Source organism: Triticum dicoccoides, chromosome 5B (genome assembly GCF_002162155.2).
Source record: "Triticum dicoccoides isolate Atlit2015 ecotype Zavitan chromosome 5B, WEW_v2.0, whole genome shotgun sequence".
NCBI lineage: Eukaryota > Viridiplantae > Streptophyta > Magnoliopsida > Poales > Poaceae > Triticum > Triticum dicoccoides.
The window spans coordinates 37,094,838-37,111,352 of NC_041389.1; positions in this window are offsets into that span (position 1 = coordinate 37,094,838).

Here is a 16,515-nt window from a genome sequence, read left to right on the forward strand (position 1 = left end):
CCACGAGAGGGGGATATGATTTTACCTCCTGTTTATTTGGATAAAGAAGCTATGTTCAATCATCATTTTCTTGAGAGGAATGAACAATTCCTCCATTATCGACTAATCTATGACAGATGCAACGTCGTCCCTGTTACTCTTTCTGCTCCCTACCTTTTTGATTATCAGGCAAAAGGAAGATATGTTATCACCAAGGAGGAAGCAGCTGAATACGAGAGGGGAATGGAGGCAGCTCGCCAACACGCTGCCGCTCAGGAGGCGGTTGCCGCTGCATCTCAGTACAACCCCAGTTTCACTTATGGATATCAGCCAGGCGGTCCTTGGTACTAGATCAACTTAGGCCAAAAGCCTAAGCTTGGGGGAGTACGTATTTCTCACTGACTTTACATTCATGTTCACACACTAGTCGTCGGTGCTCATACTCTTTCATTGTATTATCCATGCTAGTTTAAATTTCTTTTTCTAGTTTTCTTCTTGTGTGTTTGATAAACCTTAAGAAAAACCAAAAAAATTAGTTAGTTTAAATTCCATGCTCGTATTAGAATTAAAATGAAAACCCAAAAAGATTTCTAGTTCTTCTTCTTACTTGTTGGGAGCTTTCCCATGTAAATAGTTTTCTTTTCTTTTCTTTCTTTTGGGGGTTGAGAAGACTATATTGAAAATGCTTAGTGGCTCTTATATGCATGATTGCTTATTTAACTTAGAGCCCATTTTACCCTGTCTTCTCTCTTGAGTTGAATGCTTGCAGATTCCAGCTTAGTCCAATGCACATGCACTCTTATTATTATACACATCGTTCGGTCGTGCAAGTGAAAGGCAATAATGACGATATATGATGGACTTATTGAGATGAGAAAAGCTGGTATGAACTCGACCTCTATTGTTTTTGTAAATATGATGAGTTCATCGTTTCTCAGTCAGCTATTATGAAGTAAACATATTTGCAATGACATTTAGAGATTATAGTTTCTTGTGCCATGCTTGATTAGCTATAAGTTATAATGGTTTACCTTGCGTGCCAACATGCTATTAGGATGATTATGATGTGGTATGATGGGATGTTATCCTCCTTTGAATGAATTGAGTGACTCAACTTGGCACATGTTCATGCATGTAGTTGAATCAAATCAACATAGCCTTCATGATATTTATGTTCATGGTGGATTATATCCTACTCATGCTTGTACTCGGTGTGAATTAATTTTAATGCATGTTTACGACTGTTGTCGCTCTCTCAGTTGGTCGCTTCCCAGTCTTTTGCTAGCCTTCACCTGTACTAAGCGGGAATACTGCTTGTGCATCCAAATTCCTTAAACCCCAAAGTTGTTCCTTATGAGTCCACCATACCTACCTATATGCGGTATTTACCTGCCGTTCCAAGTAAATTTGTATGTGCCAAACTCCAAACCTTCAAAGGAAATTCTGTTTTGTATGCTCGAGCAGCTCATGTTACAACTAGGGCTACCTATATCTTCCATGCTAGGTGGGTTATTCTCAAGAGGAGTGGACTCCGCTCCTCATTCACGAGAAAGGGCCGGTAACCGGGATGCCCAGTCCCATGATCCAAGCAAATCAAAATAATTAAACAAAACTACCCCAGGGTTGTTGTTAGTTGGAGGCACTCGTTGTTTCGAGCAATCCATAGATTGATGCTTGTTGGTGGTTGGGGGAGTATAAACCTTTACCATTCTATTTGGGAACTGCCTATAATGCATATAGTATGGAAGATACAGCCATCTCATAGTTGTTGCGTTGACAGCGGAAGTATGCCGCTCAAAATGTTATTCAATCTCTATTTTAAAATCGAGCTCTGGCACCTCTACAAATCCCTGCTTCCCTCTGCAAATGGCCTATCTATTTACTTTTATGTTGAGTCATCACCCTTCTTATTAAAAGCACCCGCTAGAGAGCACACTGTCATTTGCATTCATTATTATTGGTTTATATTGGGTATATGACTTGACTGGATCTCTTTTACCATGAATTACAATGTTTAGTCAGCCCTTGATCTTTAAAGGTGCTCTGCATTTATGTTTTGCAGTCTCAGAAAGGACTAGCGAGATACCATTTTGTTATATCATGTTATGATTATTTTGAGAAAGTGTTGTCATCCGAGTTTTATTATTATGGCTCGCTAGCTGATTATGCTATTGATATGAGTGATTGTGAGACCTAAGTGTTATTGTGAGTATGGTTAGTTCATAATATTTGCTGAAACTTGAATGCTGGCTTTTCATGCTACAACAATAAGAGCAAACAGAGTTTGTAAAAGTTTTTCTTTATCACTTTCAGTTTATCAACTGAATTGCTTGAGGACAAGCAAAGGTTTAAGCTTGGGGGAGTTGATACGTCTCCAACGTATCTACTTTTCCAAACACTTTTGCCCTTGTTTTGGACTCTAACTTGAATGATTTGAATGAAACTAACCCGGACTGACGCTATTTTCAGTAGAACTGCCATGATGTTGTTTTATGTGTAGAAAAGAAAAGTTCTCGGAATGTCCTGGAAATCCACGGAGGCACTTTTTGGAATTAATAAGAATTTTTGGCGAAAGAATCAAGACCAGGGGCCCACACCCTGTCCACGAGATAGGGGGCGCTCCCCCCTAGGGCGCACCCTCCTATCTCGTTGGCCCCCTGGACCTCCACCAACCTCAACTCCAACTCCATATATTCACGTTCGGGGAGAAAAAAATCAGAGAGAAAGTTTCATCGCGTTTGACGACACGGAGCTGCCGCCAAGCCCCAATCTCTCTCGGGAGGGCTGATCTGGAGTCCGTTCGGGGCTCCGGAGAGGGGGATTCATCGCCATCGTCATCATCAATCATCCTCCATCACCAATTTCATGATGCTCATGCGTGAGTAATTCCATCGTAGGCTTGCTGGACGGTGATGGGTTGGATGAGATTTACCATGTAATCAAGTTAGTTTTGTTAGGGTTTGATCCCTAGTATCCACTATGTTTTGAGATTGATGTTGCTATGACTTTGCTATTCTTAATGCTTGTCACTAGGGCCCGAGTGCCATGATTTCAGATCTGAACCTATTATGTTTTCATGAATATATGTGTGTTCTTGATCATATCTTTCAAGTGTATAGTCACCTATTATGTGTTATGATCCGACAACCCCGAAGTGACAATAATTGGATACTTCTCGGTGATGACCATAGTTTGAGGAGTTCATGTATTCACTATGTGCTAATGCTTTGTTCCGGTTCTCTATTAAAAGGAGGCCTTAATATCCCTTTGTTTCCGCTAGGACCCCGCTTCCACGGGAGGGTAGGACAAAAGATGTCATGCAAGTTCTTTTCCATAAGCACGTATGACTATTTACGGAATATATGCCTACATTACATTGATGAATTGGAGCTAGTTCTGTGTCACCCTATGTTATAGCTATTACATGAGGAATCGCATCCAACATAATTATCCATCACTGATCCATTGCCTACGAGCTTTTCATATATTGTTCTTCGCTTATTTACTTTTCCGTTGCTACTGTTACAACTACTACAAAAACCCAAAAACATTACTTTTGCTATCATTAACTTTATTATCATACCTCTTTTGCTACTAAATACTTTGCTGCAGATACTAAGTTATCCAGGTGTGGTTGAATTGACAACTCAACTGCTAATACTCAAGAATATTCTTTGACTCCCCTTGTGTTGAATCAATAAATTTGGCTTGAATACTTTACCCTCAAAAGTTGTTGCGATCCCCTACACTTGTGGGTTATTATTTACCATGCTTGGATTTGTGCCTTCGAAGTTGTTAATTTTTATGGCACCGGAACGATAGACCTCCTCGATAACGTAAGGACCTTCCCATTTGGAGAGAAGTTTTCCTGCAAAAAATCTTAAACGAGAGTTGAATAATAACACATAATCTCCTATGTTAAACTCGCGTTTTTGTATCCTTTTGTCATGCCAGCGCTTGACTTTTTCTTTGAATACATTGGCATTCTCATACGCTTAGGTTCTCCATTCATCAAGTGAGCTAATATCAAATAACCTCTTCTCACCGGCAAGTTTGAAGTCATAATTGAGCTCTTTAATAGCCCAATATGCCTTATGTTCAAGTTCGAGAGGTAAATGACACGCTTTTCCATAAACCATCTTATATGGGGACATACCCATAGGATTTTTGTATGCAGTTCTATAGGCCCATAATGCATCATCAAGTTTTTTGACCAATTCTTTCTAGATCTATTCACAGTCTTTTGCAAAATTAATTTGAGCTCTCTATTGCTTAACTCTACTTGACCACTAGACCGCGGATGATAAGGAGATGCGATTCTATGATTGACATCATACTTAGCAAGCATCTTACGGAAAGCACCATGAATAAAATGTGAACCACCATCAGTCATAAGATATCTAGGGACTCCAAACCTCGGAAAAATAACTTCTTTAAGCATTTTAATAGAAGTGTTATGATCAGCACTACTAGTTGGAATAGCTTCTACCCACTTAGTAACGTAATCAACAGCAACTAAAATATGTGTATAACCATCAGAGGCAGGAAAAGGTCCCATATAATTGAAGCCCCAAACATCAAACAGTTCAATAACAAGAGAATAATTCATAGGCATTTCTTGACGTCTACTAATGTTACCTATTCTTTGGCATTCATCACAAGATAAGACAAACTTACGAGCATCTTTGAAGAGAGTAGGCCAACAAAAACCAGATTGTAGTACCTTGTGTGCAGTTCTATCTCCAGCATGGTGTCCTCCATAAGATTCAAAGTGACACTTGCGTAGAATCTATTCCTGTTCATGCTCAGACACACAACGTCTAATAACACCATCTACTCCTTCTTTATAAAGGTGTGATCATCCCAGAAGTAATGTCTTAAATCATAAAAGAACTTTTTCTTTTGCTGGTATGTGAAACTAGGCGGTATAAATTTAGCAACAATGTAATTAGCATAATCAGCATACCAAGGAGCAGTACGAGAAGCATTAACGACCGCTAATTGCTCATCAGGAAAGCTATCATTAATAGGCAGTGGGTCATCAAGAACATTCTCTAACCTAGAAAAGTTATCTGCAACGGGGTTCTCAGCTCCCTTTCTATCAATAATATGCAAGTCAAATTCCTGGAGCAAGAGAACCCATCTAATGAGTCTAGGCTTAGCATCTTTCTTTCCCATAAGATATTTAATAGCAGCATGATCAGTGTGAATAGTAACTTTGGAATCAACAATATAAGGTCTAAACTTATCACATGCAAACACAACTGCTAAGAACTCTTTTTCAGTAGTAGCATAATTTCTCTGGGCAGTATCAAGAGTCTTACTAGCATACTGGATAACATTCAATTTCTTATCGACTCTTTGCCCTAAAACAACACCTACAACATAATCACTAGCATTGCATATAATTTCAAAAGGTAAATCCCAATCAAGTGGCTGAAGGATGGGTGCAGTGATCAAAGCTTTCTTAAGTATTTCAAATGCTTCTACACAATCATCATCAAAGACAAAAGGAATATCTTTTTGCAATAAATTAGTCAGAGGCCTAGAGATTTTAGAAAAGTCCTTAATGAACCTCCTATAAAAATCGGCATGACCGAGGAAACTTCTTATACCTTTTATGTCCTTGGGACATGGCATCTTTTCAATAGCATCAACTTTGGCTTTATCAACTTCAATACCTCTCTCGGAGATCTTGTGCCCCAAGACAATGCCTTCATTAACCATAAAGTGACACTTTTCCCAATTCAGGACGAGACTAGTGTCTTCGCATCTCTGCAAAACTCGATCAAGGTTGCTCAAACAATCATCAAAAGAGGATCCATAAACGGAAAAGTCATCCATGAATACCTCACAAATATTTTCACAAAAATCAGAGAATATAGCCATCATGCATCTTTGAAAGGTAGCAGGTGCATTACATAAACCAAAAGGCATACGTCTATAAGGAAAAGTACCAAAAGGGCAAGTAAAAGTAGTTTTAGATTGATCCTTTGCTGACACAGGTATCTGAGAGAAACCAGAATAACCATATAGAAAGCAGAAATGAGTGTGTTTGGATAGTCTTTCTAGAATTTGATCAATAAAAGGTAAAGGGTAATGATCTTTCTTAGTAGCTTTATTTAACTTATGGAAATCAATTACCATCCTATAACCTGTAATAATTCTTTGCAGGATCAATTCATCTTTATCATTAGGAACAACGGTAATACCTCCCTTTTTAGGAACACAATGGACAGGGCTTACCCATTCACTATCAGCAACGAGATAAATAATACCTGCCTCAAGGAGAATTAGTATCTCCTTTCTTACCACTTCCTTCATCTTGGGATTCAATCGTCTTTGAGGATCTCTAACTGGTTTGGCATCTTTCTCCACTGTAATTTTGTGTTGGCATAATGTGGGACTAATGCCCTTAAGATCATCCAGAGTATATCCAATAGCTGCTCGGTGCTTCTTTAGAGTTTTCAATAATCTTTCTTCTTCTTTCTCTGAAAGGTTAGCACTAATAATAACAGGATATATTTCTTTTTCATCAAGATAAGCATACTTAAGATTATCAGGTAATGGTTTGAGTTCAAACACGGGGTCACCCTTGGGTGGAGGGGGATCCCCAAGAATTTCTACGGGAAGGTTATGTTTCAGCATAGGTTCCTGTTTAAGGAACACTTCATCTATTTGCTCCCTTTCCTTCATAAACATATCGTTTTCATGGTCTAGCAAATATTGTTCTAACGGATCAGTAGGAGGAACAACAATGGAAGCAAGACCAATAATTTCATCCTTACTAGGTGGTTCCCTATCACGAGGTTGTCTACTAAACTTAGCAAAATTAAACTCATGAGACATACCATCTATGCCAACAGTGACAATATTCTTTTCACAATTAATCTTAGCACTAGCCGTATTCAAGAAGGGTCTACCAAAAATAATGGGACAAAAATCATCTTGTGGGGAGGCAAGAACAAGAAAATCAGCAGGGTATTTAACCTTCCCACACAAAACTTCAACATCTCTAACAATCCCAAAGGGTTTAATGGTATCCCTATTAGCAAGCTTGATAGTAACATCAATGTCTTCTAATTCAATGGGTGCAATGTCACGCATAATTTCTTGATATAAAGTATAAGGTATTGCACTAGCACTAGCACCCATATCACATAAGCCATGATAACAATGATCTCCTATTTTCACAGAAATAACAGGCATGCCTACGACAGGTCTACGTGTCTTAGTATCAGGTCTAGCAATATTGGCAGTCTCACCACAGAAAGAAATAACATGCCCATCTAAATCCTTATCCAAGAGATCTTTAACCATAGCAATACTAGGTTCAACATTAATTTGCTCAGGAGGTGTATAAGTCCTAGTATTACTCTTACGAACAAAAGTCAAAGCTTTAGCATGATCCTTTATCCTAACAGGAAAAGGAGGTTTTTCAACATAAGCAGTAGGAACAATAGGATCACTATAGGTAATAGTCTTTTCTTCGACTGTAATAGGTGCAACTACTTTAACTTCAACAGGAGGATTATATTTAAACCACTTCTCTTTAGGGAGATAAACATGAGTAGCAAAAGATTCACAGAAAGAAGCTACTATCTCAGAGTCAAGTCCATACTTAGAGCTAAATCCACGAAAAGCATCGGTATCCATAAAATATTTAACACAATCGAACTTAGGTGTCATACCTGACTCCTTACCATCGTTGGAACCCCAATCTTTAGAGTTGCGTTTAATTCTTTCCAATAAGTCCCATTTGAAATCAATAGTCTTCAGCATATAAGAACCAGTACAGGAAGTATCGAGCAGGTTGCGATTATCAAGAGAAAGCCAAGGATAAAAATTCTGAATAATCATTTCCCGAGAGAGCTCATGATTGGGGCATGAATATAACATTGACTTAAGCCTCCCCCAAGCTCGAGCGATGCTTTCTCCTTCGCGAGGCTGGAAATTATATATGTAATTACGATCACGATGAACAAGATGCATAGGATAGAACTTCTGGTGAAATTCCAACTTCAATCGCTTATAATTCCAAGATCTCGTATCATCCCATAGCCTATACCACATCAGTGCATCTCCCTTCAAAGATAAAGGGAAGGCCTTCCTTTTGACAACATCATCAGGAATACCTGCAAGCTTAAATAATCAACAAACTTCATCCACAAAGCTAAGGTGTAAATCGGGATGCATGTTCCGTCTCCTGCAAATGGATTAGCTAGCAGTTTTTCTATCATACCCGAAGGAATATCAAAGTAAATATTTTCATAAAGTTCAGTAGGTTGAGAGGAAACTCTTTGCTCTTCTGGTTGGGGTGAAGATACCCCAAACAAGCCCCTCAAAGGATTAGTTTCCATAGTGACAAGTAACAGAAAATTTCAGCACACTATATAAATGTTTCCTTACCAAGTTCCACTCACCAAAAATGCTACACTCCCCGGCAACGGCGCCAGAAAAGAGTCTTGATGACCCACAAGTGTAGGGGATCAATCGTAGTCCTTTCGATAAGTAAGAGTGTCGAACCCAACGAGGAGCAGAAGGAAATGATAAGCGGTTTTCAGTAAGGTTTTCTCTGCAAGCACTGAAATTGTAGGTGATAGATAGTTTTGTGATAAGATAAATAGTAACGAGTAACAAGTAAATAAAGTAAGTAAAGTGCAGCAAGGTGGCCCAATCCTTTATGTAGCAAAGGATAAGCCTGGACAGTTTCTAATAATGAGGAAGGAGCTCCCCAGGACACATTGGGAATTATCGTCAAGCTAGTTTTCATCACGTTCATATGGTTCGCGTTCGGTACTTTGATAATTTGATATGTGGGTGGACCGGTACTTGGGTACTGCCCTAACTTGGACAAGCATCCCACTTATGATTAACCCCTATTGCAAGCGTCTGCAACTACAAAAGAAGTATTAAGGTAAACCTAACCACAACATTAAACATATGGATCCATATGAGCCCCTAACGAAGCAACGCATAAACTAGGGTTTAAGCTTCTGTCACTCTAGCAAACCATCATCTACTTATTAATTCCCCATGCCTTCCTCTAGGCCCAAATAATGGTGAAGTGTCATGTAGTCGATGTTCACATAACACCACTAGAGAAAAAGACAACATACATCTCATCAAAATATCGAACGAATACCAAATTCACATGACTACTAATAGCAAGACTTCACCCATGTCCTCAGGAACAAACGTAACTACTCACAAAGCATATTCATGTTCATAATCAAAGGAGTAATAATATGCATAAAGGATCTGAACATATGATCTTCCACCAAGTAAACCAATTAGCATCAACTACAAGGAGTATTCAACACTACTAGCAACCCACAGGTACCAATTTGTGGTTTTGATACAGGATTGGATACAAGAGATGAACTAGGGTTTTGAGACGAGATGGTGCTGGTGAAGATGCTGATGGAGATTGACCTCCCCCCCGATGAGAGGATCGTTGGTGATGACGTTGGTGATGATTTCCCCCTCCCGGAGGGAAGTGTCCCCGACAGAACAGCTCCACCAGAGCCCTAGATTGATTCCGCCAAGGTTCCGCCTCGTGGCGGCGGAGTTTCGTCCCATAAGCTTGCCCACGATTTTTTCCAGGGTAAAAGCTCTGATATAGCAGAAGATGGACACCGGAGGCCCACCAGGGGGCCCAGGAGATAGGGGGGCGCCCTATAGGGGGGTCGCCCTCCTCTCTCCTGGATAGGGTGTGCCCCCCCTGGTGTATTTCTTTCGCTCAAAAATTCTTATTAAATCCAAAAAGATGTTTCGTGGAGTTTCAGGACTTTTGGAGTTGTGCAGAATAGGTTTCCAACGTTTGCTCCTTTTCCAGCCAGAATTCCAGCTGCCGGCATTCCCCCTGTTCATGGTAAACCTTGTAAAATAAGAGGGAATAGCCATAAGTATTGAGATATAATGTGTAATAACAGCCCATAATGCAATAAATATTGATATAAAAGCATGATTCAAAATGGACGTATCATCCACTGAGCCCACATGTGATCAAGATGATCGGATATGTGCAAGCTTTGGATCGTTTGGGCTTCCCGCTCTTGATGAGCTGGCTACTGATGCTGTTCTGGGTTCTCTTCCGCCCAGCTATGGGACATTCATCTCGAACTATCATATGCATGGCATGGATAAGAATCTCACTGAATTGCATGGGATGCTCAAAGTGGCAGAGCAGGATATTAAGAAAGGCACGCATCAAGTGTTGATGGTGCAAAAATTGGCTAAGTTCAAGAAGAGTTGGTCCAAGAAAAAGGCTAAGGCAAAGGGCACAGAGACGGTAACCTCCGCCGCTGCGCCAAAGTCTGGACCGGACTCGAAGACCGTTTGCTATCTCTGTAAGGAGATCGGTCACTGGAAGAGGAACTGTAGCAAGTGGCTTGCAGAGCATGGCAAGAAGGCCGGGAATGCTGCTTCATGCAAAGGTACACTTGTTGCATATGTTATAGACATTTACCTTGCTGACATACCTAGTAGCTCTTGGGTATTTGATACCGGATTGGTTGTTCATATTTGCAACTCGATGCAGGGGCTGGTAAGAACTAGGCGTGTGGCACAAGGGGAGATTGACATCAGGGTTGGCAACAAAGCAAGAGTTGCTGTGTTGGAGGTCAGCAAGATGCAGCTCCAGTTTCCTTCTGGATTCATTATGGAATTGAATAATTGTTATTACATTCCTGCACTTAGTCGGAACATTATTTCTGCCTCATGTTTGATGAGTAAAGGTTATGAATTCAATTTAAAGGACAATGGTTGTTTGATATTTTTGAATGGTATGTTCCACAGCTATGCACCCATTGTGGATGGGCTATTTATATTGAATCTACAACAGGAACCGGTCTATAACGTGAATGTCAAGAGGCATAAGCCTAATGAGATAAATCCGACATACTTCTAGCATTGCCAGCTTGGACACATTAGTCTAAAACGCATGAAGAAGCTCCATGATGATGGGCTCCTAACTTCGTCCGACTTTGAGTCGTTCAAGACATGTGAATCATGCTTGCTCGGCAAGATGACTAAGTCTCCTTTCGCAAAGAGTTGCGAGAGGGCGTCCGAGCTATTGGAACTTATACATAGTGATGTGTGTGGTCCAATGAGCACAACTACCAGAGGTGGCTATCAGTACTTTGTGACTTTTACCGACGACTTGAGTAGATATGGATATATCTATTTGGTGAGGCACAAGTAGGAAACTTTTGAAAAGTTCAAAGAGTTTCATAACGAGGTTGAGAATCATCTCGGCAAGACTATAAAGCTTCTACAATCTGATCGTGGAGGTGAGTACATGAGCCAGGAGTTTGATGATCATCTGAAAAGTCGAGGTATAGTACCTCAGCTCACACCTCCGTGTACACCACAGAGAAACGGCGCGTTGGAACGGAGGAATAGGACCTTGTTGGACATGGTCCAGTCTATGATGAGCAAATCGGATTTACCCTTGTCATTCTAGGGATACGCTCTAGAAACTGCAGCTTGATACGTCTCCAAGGTATCTATAATTTTTGATTGTTCCATGCTATTATATTACCCCTTTTGGATGTTTATGGGCTTTATTTTACACATTTATATCATTTTTGGGACTAACCTACTAACCGGAGGCCCAACCCACATTGTTTTTTTTGCCTATTTCAGTATTTCAAAGAAAAGGAATATCAAACGGAGTCCAAACGGAATGAAACCTTCGGGAGCGTGATTTTTGGAACGAACCTGATCCGGAGAGCTTGGAGTGCAAGTCAAGAAGCACCCAAGGGCCCCACGAGATAGGGGGCTGCGCCCCCCTGTAGGGCGCGCCCCCTGTCTCATGGGCCCCTCGGGCGGCCACCGACGTACTTCTTCCTCCTATATATACCTACGTACCCCGAAAACATCCAGGGGCACCACGAAACACAATTTCCACCGCCGTAACCTTTTGTATCCACGAGATCTCATCTTGGAGCCTTCGCCGGCACTCTGCCGGAGGGGGAATCAATCACGGAGGGCCTCTACATCAACATCCTTGCCCCTCTGATGAGCTGTGAGTAGTTTACCCCAGACCTACGGGTCCATAGTTATTATCTAGATGGCTTCTTCTCTCTTTTTGGATCTCAATACAATGTTCTCCCCCTCTCTTGTGGAGATCTATTCGATGTAAACTCTTTTTGCGGTGTGTTTGTCAAGATCCGATGAATTGTGGGTTTATGATCAAGTTTATCTATGGATAATATTTGAATCTTCTCTGAATTCTTTTATGTATGGTTGAGTTATCTTTGCAAGTCTCTTCGAATTATCAGTTTGGTATGGCCTACTAGATTGGTCTTTCTTGCCATGGGATAAGTGCTTAGCTTTGGGTTCAATCTTGCGGTGTCCTCACCCAGTGACAGAAAGGGTTGCAGGGCACGTATTGTATTGTTGCCATCAAGGATAACAAGATGGGGTTTATATCATATTGCTTGAGTTTATCCCTCTACATCATGTCATCTTGCTTAATGTGTTACTCTGTTCTTATGAACTTAATACTCTAGATGCAGGCAGGTGTCGGTCGATGTGTGGAGTAATAGTAGTAGATGCAGGCAGGAGTCAGTATACTTGTTATGGACGTGATGCCTATATACATGATCATGCCTATATAATCTCATAACTATGCGCTTTTCTATCAATTGCTCGACAGTAATTTGTTCACCCACCGTAATACTTATGCTATCTTGAGAGAAGCCACTAGTGAAACCTATGGCCCCCGGGTCTATCTCTTATCATATTTTCTTTCAATCTACCTTTATTTGCATCTTTACTTTTTTGCATCTATATTATAAAATACCAAAAATATATTTATCTTATCATACTATCTTTATCAGATCTCACTTTCGCAAGTGGCCGTGAAGGGATTGACAACCCCTTTATTGCGTTGGTTGTGAGTTCTCAGATTGTTTGTGTAGGTGCGTGAGACTTTTGAGGAGCCTCCTACTGGATTGATACCTTGGTTCTCAAAACTGAGGGAAATACTTACGCTACACTTTGCTGCATCACCCTCTCCTCTTGGAGGAAAACCAACGCAAGCTCAAGACGTATCACAACTTCCACACTTAACAGGGTGCCATCAAAGTCAGTAGACAAGACACCACATGAGATGTGGACCGGAAAGAGTTCCAGTTTGTCTTTTCTAAAGATTTGGGGTTGTGAAGCATTTGTCAAGCGACTTATGTCAGACAAGCTTACACCCAAGTCGGATAAATGCATATTCGTGGGATATCCGAGGGAAACCTTGGGATATAGCTTCTACAACCGGGAAGAGAACAAAGTGTTTGTTGCTCGGAATGGGGTTTTCCTTGAGAAAGAGTTTCTCAGTCGGGAGGCCAATGGGAGGACGGTCCGACTCGAAGAAATTTGAGGACCACTCAGGGACGGCTCGGCTGGTGATGAGATCATACCGGAGTCGGTCAGGGAACCCGTAGTGGAAGCGGCACCGGAACCACGAAGGTCGAAAAGATTGCGCAGAGTGCGTGATGTATTGTTGCTAGAAAGCGACAAGCCGGCCACATATGCGGAAGCGATGGTGAGCCCAGATTCCGAGGCATGGCTGGAGGCCATGAGATCCGAGTTAAAGTCCATGGATGAGAATCAAGTCTAGGACTTGGTTGATCCGCCACCTGGCATAACAGCCATTGTTTACAAATGGGTCTTTAAGAAGAAAATCGATGTGGATGGAAATGTTCAGATCCACAAAGCTCGGCTTGTCACTAAAGGTTATGGACAAGTTCAAGGAATTGACTACAATGAGACTTACTCGCCGGTAGTGATGCTGAAATTGATGAGGATCATACTAGCTATAGCTGCATATTTTGATTACGAGATATGGCAGATGGATGTCAAAATGGCTTTTCTTCATGGAAATTTAACCGAGGACGTGTATATGATACAACCCGAGGGTTTTGTTGATCCGACTAGCACTAGTAAGGTATGCAAGCTCAAGAGATCCATTTATGGGTTGAAGCAAGCATCTCGGAGTTGGAACATTCGTTTTGATGAGGTCGTCACTAGTCCCGGTTTCATCAAAAGCGAAGAATACTCTTGTTTATACATGAAGTTAAGTGGGAGCTCGATAGTGTTTTTGATCTTGTATGTGGATGACATACTACTGATCGGAAATGATGTTTTGATGTTGAACTCGGTTAAGGGATCATTGAATGGCAAGTTTTCGATGAAAGACCTTGGTGAGGCAGTGTATATTTTAGGCATTAAGATCTATAGAGATAGATCGAGGAGGCTGCTTGGCTTAAGCGAGAGCACGTACATAGACAAAGTGTTGAAGCGGTTCAACATGAGTGAGGCGAAGAAAGGGTTCTTGCCGCTCTCACATGGTATAAGGCTAAGCGAGACTCAGAGTCCTTCGACATCTGATGAGCGAAGCAGGATGAGTAGGATTCCGTATGCCTTGGCAATCGGATCCATCATGTATGCCATGATATGTACAAGGCCTGATGTTGCTTTTGCAATAAGCCTAACAAGTAGATACCAAGCTAACCCAGGTGAGAGTCACTGGGCAGCGGTAAAGACTATTTTGAAGTACCTGAAAAGGACTAAAGATCCTAGTTTATGGAGGTGAGGAAGAGCTCGTCGTAAGGGGTTACGCCGATGCTAGTTTCCAAAATGACAGAGATGATTGTTGATCACAGTCCGGATTCGTGTACGTCCTAAACGGAGGAGCAGTGCACTGGATGAGTTCCAAGCAGGATACGGGGGCCCGATTCTACCACAGAAGCCGAATACATTGCGGCTTGTGAAGCTGCAAAGGAAGGTGTTTGGATCCGGCATTTTCTGGATGATCTTGGTATTTTCTCAGCCTCGGTGAAGCCGTTGGACCTTTATTGTGATAATTCTGGTGCCATCGCACAAGCAAAGGAGCCGAGGAATCACCACAAGGTCAGACACATAGATCGGAATTATCACTTGATATGAAAGATCGTAAAGAATGGTGATGTAGAGTTATGCAAGATTCACACAGATGCAAATGTTGTAGATCCGTTGACTAAGCCGCTTCCACAACCCAAGCATGAGGGGCACGTTAGAGCTATGGGCATTCGATGTCTATTTGGTTGACTCTAGTGCAAGTGGGAGACTGTTGGAGATATGCCCTAGAGGCAATCATGTATGATGATATTTCCTATGTGTTTATGAATAAAAATAGTCCATGGACATTATCAATGACTCATATCAGCAAGTATGTGACTTGTTTGTGGGACTATGCGGTGTATGATGACTGTCCTAAAAGGTCCCTAGTCGAAAGGGTTGTGTGGACGCGCAACCGACTAGACTAGCATATGACACGGTCAATGGCTTGGTCTCACTAGCCATGGAGCATTGGATGCTAACCGGATAATATGGACTTGGAAAGGTCTGCTCGGATTCGACGTAGTCGGATCCGAGTCGAGATAAGGTCCGAGTCGGACAGACCCAACTATGAGACGCAACAATATGTCATTTGTGAGTCTCTAGTACAACATACGTTCTATGTCCTAAGACCTGAGCTGACGCATGTACTCGAGATGGTGACAGACTTGCTTTGGGCCGACCAAACGCTACTCCATGACTGGGTAGTTACAAAGGCAGGTTCCGGGTTTGTCCAGTCCCATGCTGCGAGACATGGTCGAGCAAGATGGGATTTACCCCTCTGACCAGGAGAGATATACTCTGGGCCCCTTGTGTGATCCGACCAGGATAAGCATGGCCATGCGACAGGGATTATGAGATAATCCGGTTTGTGGTCGGTATCACTGGAACGAGAAAGAGGTCGGGCTACCACAAGGATGACAGTCTCGCCTTGAGCCCGACAACATATATCGTGTGGCAAAGGGAACAGAAGTGTGACACATTGTACAGGTTTGCCTAACCAGCTTCATAGTCTGCTTGGTGGTCGGCACGCCTTGCTAGAGGCCGCTACCAACCGTGCAGGTCGGAGGTGATCCGAACTGTGACCAAGCGGACTTGAACCTAAGGGGTCACGCGCTTAAGGGAAGGAATCTACGAGGTTGGTTCGTAGGACACTGGTCGGATGTGATCCGAACTGGACTAGGAATGTGACCGAGTAGACTTTGGGCTTTAGGGTCCATGCGAGGCCCAAGTGTTGAGCCTGCGACGGACGCCTATATAAAGTGGAGGTGCAGCACACTCATGTGGTTGATCGCTTCAGCGTTGCGACTAGGGTTTGCATGTGTTGCGAATAGCCACCTTCACTCGCCGCCGACTGTGTGATCGGACCTAGCAGTCCGGCGCACGGTGTTCCTCCTGCACGCACGAATACCGTTAGAGGTGGTGCACTTGCGCCGCTCCGGCGAACTTGTACGTGGGATCGGACGACCGGCTGTTCGAGGGAGATCGGACGAGGAGGAGACAATCCACGCGGATGTGCTGCCCCAACTCTTCTTCCGCTGCACGGCACTGCGCATCTAGTGGTAACGAACTGTGATCCATCTCCCGTAGCATGTTCCTGGTTGTTCTGCACGTAGGAAATTTTAATTCGCAGTCAACGCACCCTACCGTAGAACC